Source organism: Drosophila teissieri, chromosome X, assembly GCF_016746235.2.
Source record: "Drosophila teissieri strain GT53w chromosome X, Prin_Dtei_1.1, whole genome shotgun sequence".
Taxonomy (NCBI): Eukaryota; Metazoa; Arthropoda; class Insecta; order Diptera; family Drosophilidae; genus Drosophila; species Drosophila teissieri.
Window position 1 is genome coordinate 4668977 of NC_053034.1, and position 5724 is coordinate 4674700.

Sequence of the window (5724 nt, forward strand, 5' to 3'; positions counted from 1 at the left end):
CCAAATATGTCTTGCATACGAAATTTCCATAAGCCCGGTGATGGCTTCCCCTCCTTTGCCCCGGCCTTTTCATCGATATCAGTCAGGACCTCCAGGAGAACTGAACTGCAACTCCGGTAGTTTGTGGAGTGGTAGTACCGCGGTGGCCGAGAGTTTTACGTGTCTACCTCAACGTTGACGTTGGCACGGAAATAATTGAAAATACGTGTTTGGGTTTTTGCGGACAGCGGCATTTGCTTGCCAGCAAAAACAACAAGGAGTGGACCTGGCTAAAAGGGACCGTTCCCAGCCGATTGCCATCCGCTTTGGGCCAAAAGCGACTTGGCCACATTTCTGTTTGACAAATTTCGCTTCAGCCTCGGCCCGGGCATAATAAATTTCGTAATTTCTTCAAATGAATTTTGAAAATCAACAAAATAGCATAAGGCTCTTGCGATTGATGATGATGAGGGGGTTCGACCACGGCCATTATCGAAATGAGCCAACAATTTGTGACTAGCAGACCAAAAGGCGGGCCACAGAGTCCTTATTTTCTTTGGAAATTGAAACACCCGATGGAAACTCAAAAACAATCGATGGAAAATTGAGCTGCTGATGGATATTAATGGGTTTGCTATGAATCAAATGGTAAACATGTGGCATTGCCAATGGCCAATGGAAATTACAGCCAAAACAATACTTAGTCCACCATCGCCTTCAGTTAACCTGTATTTAAGTTCGAGTGTTCTCTAAATTCTTCGGATAATGTCAAGTGCTCTTTAAAGTCAAGTTCGACTTGAAAGCCCCGATCAAGTCACGGACCTTCGAATTGCGGCAAAAATTTTAATTACCGCAGAAGCGACAGAAAAACCGGGCAATGAGAGTAGGGAAAAACTCTTTTTGGATGGAAATTAGCTGGCAGGGAAAATCAATTAGCTGCCTACGAAAAATCCACATGGAAATAAAAATAGCAAGATAAACAAAGGCCCTGGATTTTCAGATGATGAGATGTGATGCAATGGAATGGGATGGGTTAGGATGGGTTTGGATGGGATGGGATGGGCTTTTCAATGTGGCTCGGCTCTTAAATCAATAAATCATCTGCAAGCAAATTAGTTGGGTGACGGTTGTGGGTGGAACACAAAAAAAGGGGTGGTGGGTCAAAAGACCGACCATTAGTCTTGCTTGGACACGGCTCGACCCAAGTTGTCCTTGCCAGCTCTCTTTCCCTCAAGATTTTTATTCCCTTTCTGGCCGATTCGCAGGCTAAAACCACGTGATTGGCTTTTAGAAATTATATCCCCGCCCGGAATGTCCAAATGAAAAGCATTATATTCATGCGCAACAAAAGCTGAGAGTTCCTTCGACGAGGACAAGGACGAGGACGAGGACGATGACGATGAAGGACGAACATAAAAAATTCATTAAAAGTAATAAACTAATTCCATTCGATCCTATTAAAAATCATTTTCGAATTAAGGATATTTGCATATCCTTAATAAAGTTTTACCGGACACAAAAGCCGACTTCTGGGGGACGAGTCCTTTGTGACATTTCGCTCAGACAAGTGGATGAGCCAATGCCTTTTCCCCACCTGCCTGGCATCATCATCAGCGCCTTTGGTGGTTGATGCCCTGCTGATGAGCTGCAGGAGTCGGCAGCTACGGAAAGGACGAGAAGGACTCCCAGGACTCCAAGGGAAAATCTTGTTTTTATTTGTTTGTTTACCGTCCGCAAAATGAACGTCAGTTGAGAGGGGTTGAGGGGGTTTTCTATATTTAAATTTTATCACAAGGACCCCTGATTGCCTTCGGATTTGTGGGCCGAGGACACTTTTTAGCTCACAGCTGCCAGGACTCATCAATCAGCTGCAGACTAATTACATAATCTCCTCTTGATTATGCTGATGTTTTCGTTGTTGTTGCTGCTGTGGTTGTTCTTGTTGTTGTTGTTGCTGTTGGTGGCCAGCAAATGGAACTTGTTGAGTGGAGCATGGCGAAAATGTCGCAGGACATCAGCAGCAGCCACAAAAGCTTTCCCAGCTAATCTTTAGTGCTCTTAGCAGGCAGAGCCAGCGAATGAAAATGGGGTGTAAATACGAGCAGGTCAATTTCTATAAAGGCTTTAAGACTGCTTCAATTGCTTCACGACCCAATGGGTGTTTTAAAGCACTCCATTGATTGCTTAAATTTTAATGCAGTCGCATTTCAACATTTCATATTCCAAGCACTATCCATCCGTACCGCTGTGCGAGTGGAAAACTTTACTTTACCTCTGTGCGATATCCGCGGCGTTTCGGGAGAAAGTTGATAATGGTGAAAGTTTGATGGGTTTGGGAGCTATAATGCCTCTGGTGACCTTGATCCGTGTTCCAAAGCAGAGCAAAGTTTCCGCCTCTATTTGGATTTGTTTTTGCTACGCATTTAATGAGCAGCGCCAACAACAACAGCAGCAGCAAAAACGGCGATAACAAGTCAAAGAAGAACAACAACAAAACTTCGAAATGACCTTGACACTGGGAAAAGTAACTGTAAAAGAAAAATCCCAAAGAACTTTGCGTATGGCGGCGGCCAGCAACTAAACTTTAAGGCGTGCCAAAAACCCCTTCCATACCGCCCACTGCCACGCCCCCTCCGACGTAACTTTCGAGTGACTCACTGCTTGGTGGGAAAGAGAGAGAGGCTGCTGGACTGGAGTGCGAGCAGGACGGAGGGAAGGCGGAAACTTTGTTCTAAAGTTGGGCAAGAAAAAATTAAACTTACGCCAGTTTTAAGCAAAATTTTATACAAAATAACAAAAAGTGCCGACAACGTCGCGTCGAGCATTGAACTTTGACCCGGCAAAGTTGCCAGCCGCAAAAAAAAAACTTACAAAAGGGACTCACCCAAACAGGAAACCCACAACATGACTCACACATACCCTGTAAACACCCATCGAAATGTGATCGATCACAGGCGATATGACATAATACTATTCAGATCATTAGATAGTCGTTACAGAAATGGGGAATACAAAATTGAACAAGGTATTACTTTTATTTTGTATTTGTATAAGTATAATTATGTTTTAGTACCTATACGTTTAATTTGATCAGACTAATTGTTTTGAAATTAGCAGATTGAATCTCCTTATAACGAAAGAAAGTGGTAAAACCGCCTTGTTTCGGTTAGCCAATTTCATGAACCCCAACAACTGCGATTATAATGGTAAAAGTGAAAGGCTTAAATTGTTTTGGTTCTGGTTCTGGTTCCTTGTTTCTTTCCCACTTCGCGTCCATTATCTTCTTCTTATCCCAGCTCCATCCCCCATCGACTGCAAACTTTGCGTTGAGACAAAAGTTTCGACCGGGGAGCTCAGGAGTTTTCCCTTCCGATATAACTTTTCCGCACCGTTCCATTCCCATGCGTACCGCATCGCAGCGTTCCATTCCGCCACGTTCCATGCGCCTTCTCCTTTCACACAGAAACTCAAACTCAAAACCAAAACCAAATCCAAAACCGAACCTAGCCCACGCAATCAGCTGTTTGATGATACCACTGATACCACCGATGGATGAGGAGGCGCGAGGAGGAGAGCGACTGATCAGCTGATTTCCATTTCGTTCGCTTTAAAAAGAAACTTAAGCACACTCGGCGTGGCGGTGGCTCTGCCCCCCATATTATTATTAGGCCGAACCGTCGCCAAAGTTCCCAACATCAACAACAAGAACAAACTTTTGACAATACCTAATTGCAAACTTTTTGATAACGCAGGGCATTGGGGGCGGCGGGTGCCTGGGGGGCGTGGCGCTTTAAAGAGTTGCGTGGCCTATTTTTTTGTTGCTGTGTTCGTTATTTTGATTCTATGCTTGGCTTAGACGCCGCCGCGAATAAAACAAGAACAGCAACAAAAATGATAACATTTAGTGCGTCGCAAAAGTTTCGCCGCACTTTTTGTTTCTTGTTTTTTTTTGTTCTATTTTTTTTTTTAACTTCTTCAACGGCGGCGGCGTCGACGGCAATGGTTTCATAGACCTCAGAAGTTTTGTGTTTGTGTTTTTGAAAAGTTCTTCAATGTGCCTCAAACTCGAAGCGGGCCAAAAACTCCCGAAAGTGGGCGGCCAGCGATAAGGGGGCGTGGACTAGAAAAGGGTTTTCCCGCGCAGAGTGCTCACAAGAAATCAATAAAAGTCGACGACTTGGCGGAAAGTGCGTAAACGTTATCTCAAATTAAAGAGATATTTTATTCGGGTAAAAACTGGAAATGTAACATATAATCGGTATAATGGATATATACCAGGTAAAATGTATCATCCCAAGGGGTATAGAGAAATATGCAACATGAATTTGCAACATTTAATATGCAACATTGAATGTGCAACATTGAATTTGCAACACTGCGCGTGCAACAATGAAACATAGGTAACATTCAACGCATAACATTAAACATATCAAAAGTTATTTTGTATACATCGTAATTTACTTAATTTACATAATTTTACATAATTAATGTAAAGTAAAAAAAATTTCGTCCACCAATACTTCCAATTCCCAATCAGTTCTGACTCAGTCCTCATGGGATAGCCGCTCTGACCGCTCATAAATCAATTGACCGGAAGTTATGATGTGATAGGAGAAGTAGTAGTATGTGTGTCGGTGTGAGTGATAGTGGTTCCAGAGGCCATGTGGGTATCCCGTCGTCATTCTGGATGCAGTGCATCATGGACCTGACCGGGTATGTTCAACACTTATGAGGTAGTTTATTTAAATATATATTTGTGTTCACGTGCGCATTCTCAAAACATATTTACATAATAAATGTACATATTTAATGATTAAAATAAAAATAAAGTTATTCATATATATGTACTTAACTAATCTTAGTATAGTGTTTGGTAATTCTTAAGAATATTTCTCCACCCTGTGATGTTAAGATACAATATCATGATGTACGGATTCTTCACTTAATAAATATTAAATAAAAAAAAGCATGCATTATTAAACGACTTTGTTTTGGTGAAATGGCGGACTTTCAAGTGAAATGATATTTCGTGTATTCCCAAACTACAGATTCCGGTGCCATTTCCCGCCTGATCAATCACTCGATTGCAATTTCCCCAGAACACCCACACACACTGCCCATTAAAAGCGTACATGTGTGTGCTGTTAGCTGTGTGCACCCTCTAAGAAAAGAATGGAACGAAGAAAAAAAACAAAAAAAGGAAGGACCCATTGTCACATACATGGGAAATCCCAGGGAATCGAGACGACAAGGACTCGCCACTTAGCGGCGAAAGGCGCTATGACAGCCTGTGGCTTGGCTTATATTTCATTCATGATGCCACCGCCGCCGAATCGCCCAGCCAACAGTTTTCAATAATTTACAAGGCTGCAGGGGGAGCAGCCGAACAGGATTGAGGTCCGGATAAAAATCCGGAGCCATGTCAGCAGTCGCTGCCTGAGACTGTAAAAAAGAATGACAAATGATCGTGCAAGCATTTGGCAAATCCACGATTTCCATAATGAGGGGCACACGCGCACAGATAAATATTATGGCATAAAACACTTTGGCGGCAAAGGAAAACAAAAACGAGGACGCCACTTGGCGCATTATTTCATGAGGTCGTTACAGTCAACGCGTCCCGGTTTTTCCCCCGGCCACCCAACCTCCAGAGAACTACGAACACCATACACCGTACACCGTACACCTCCACGAAATGGACTTACTCCCAACATATAAATAACAACAGCCGAGCGACTCCAGACG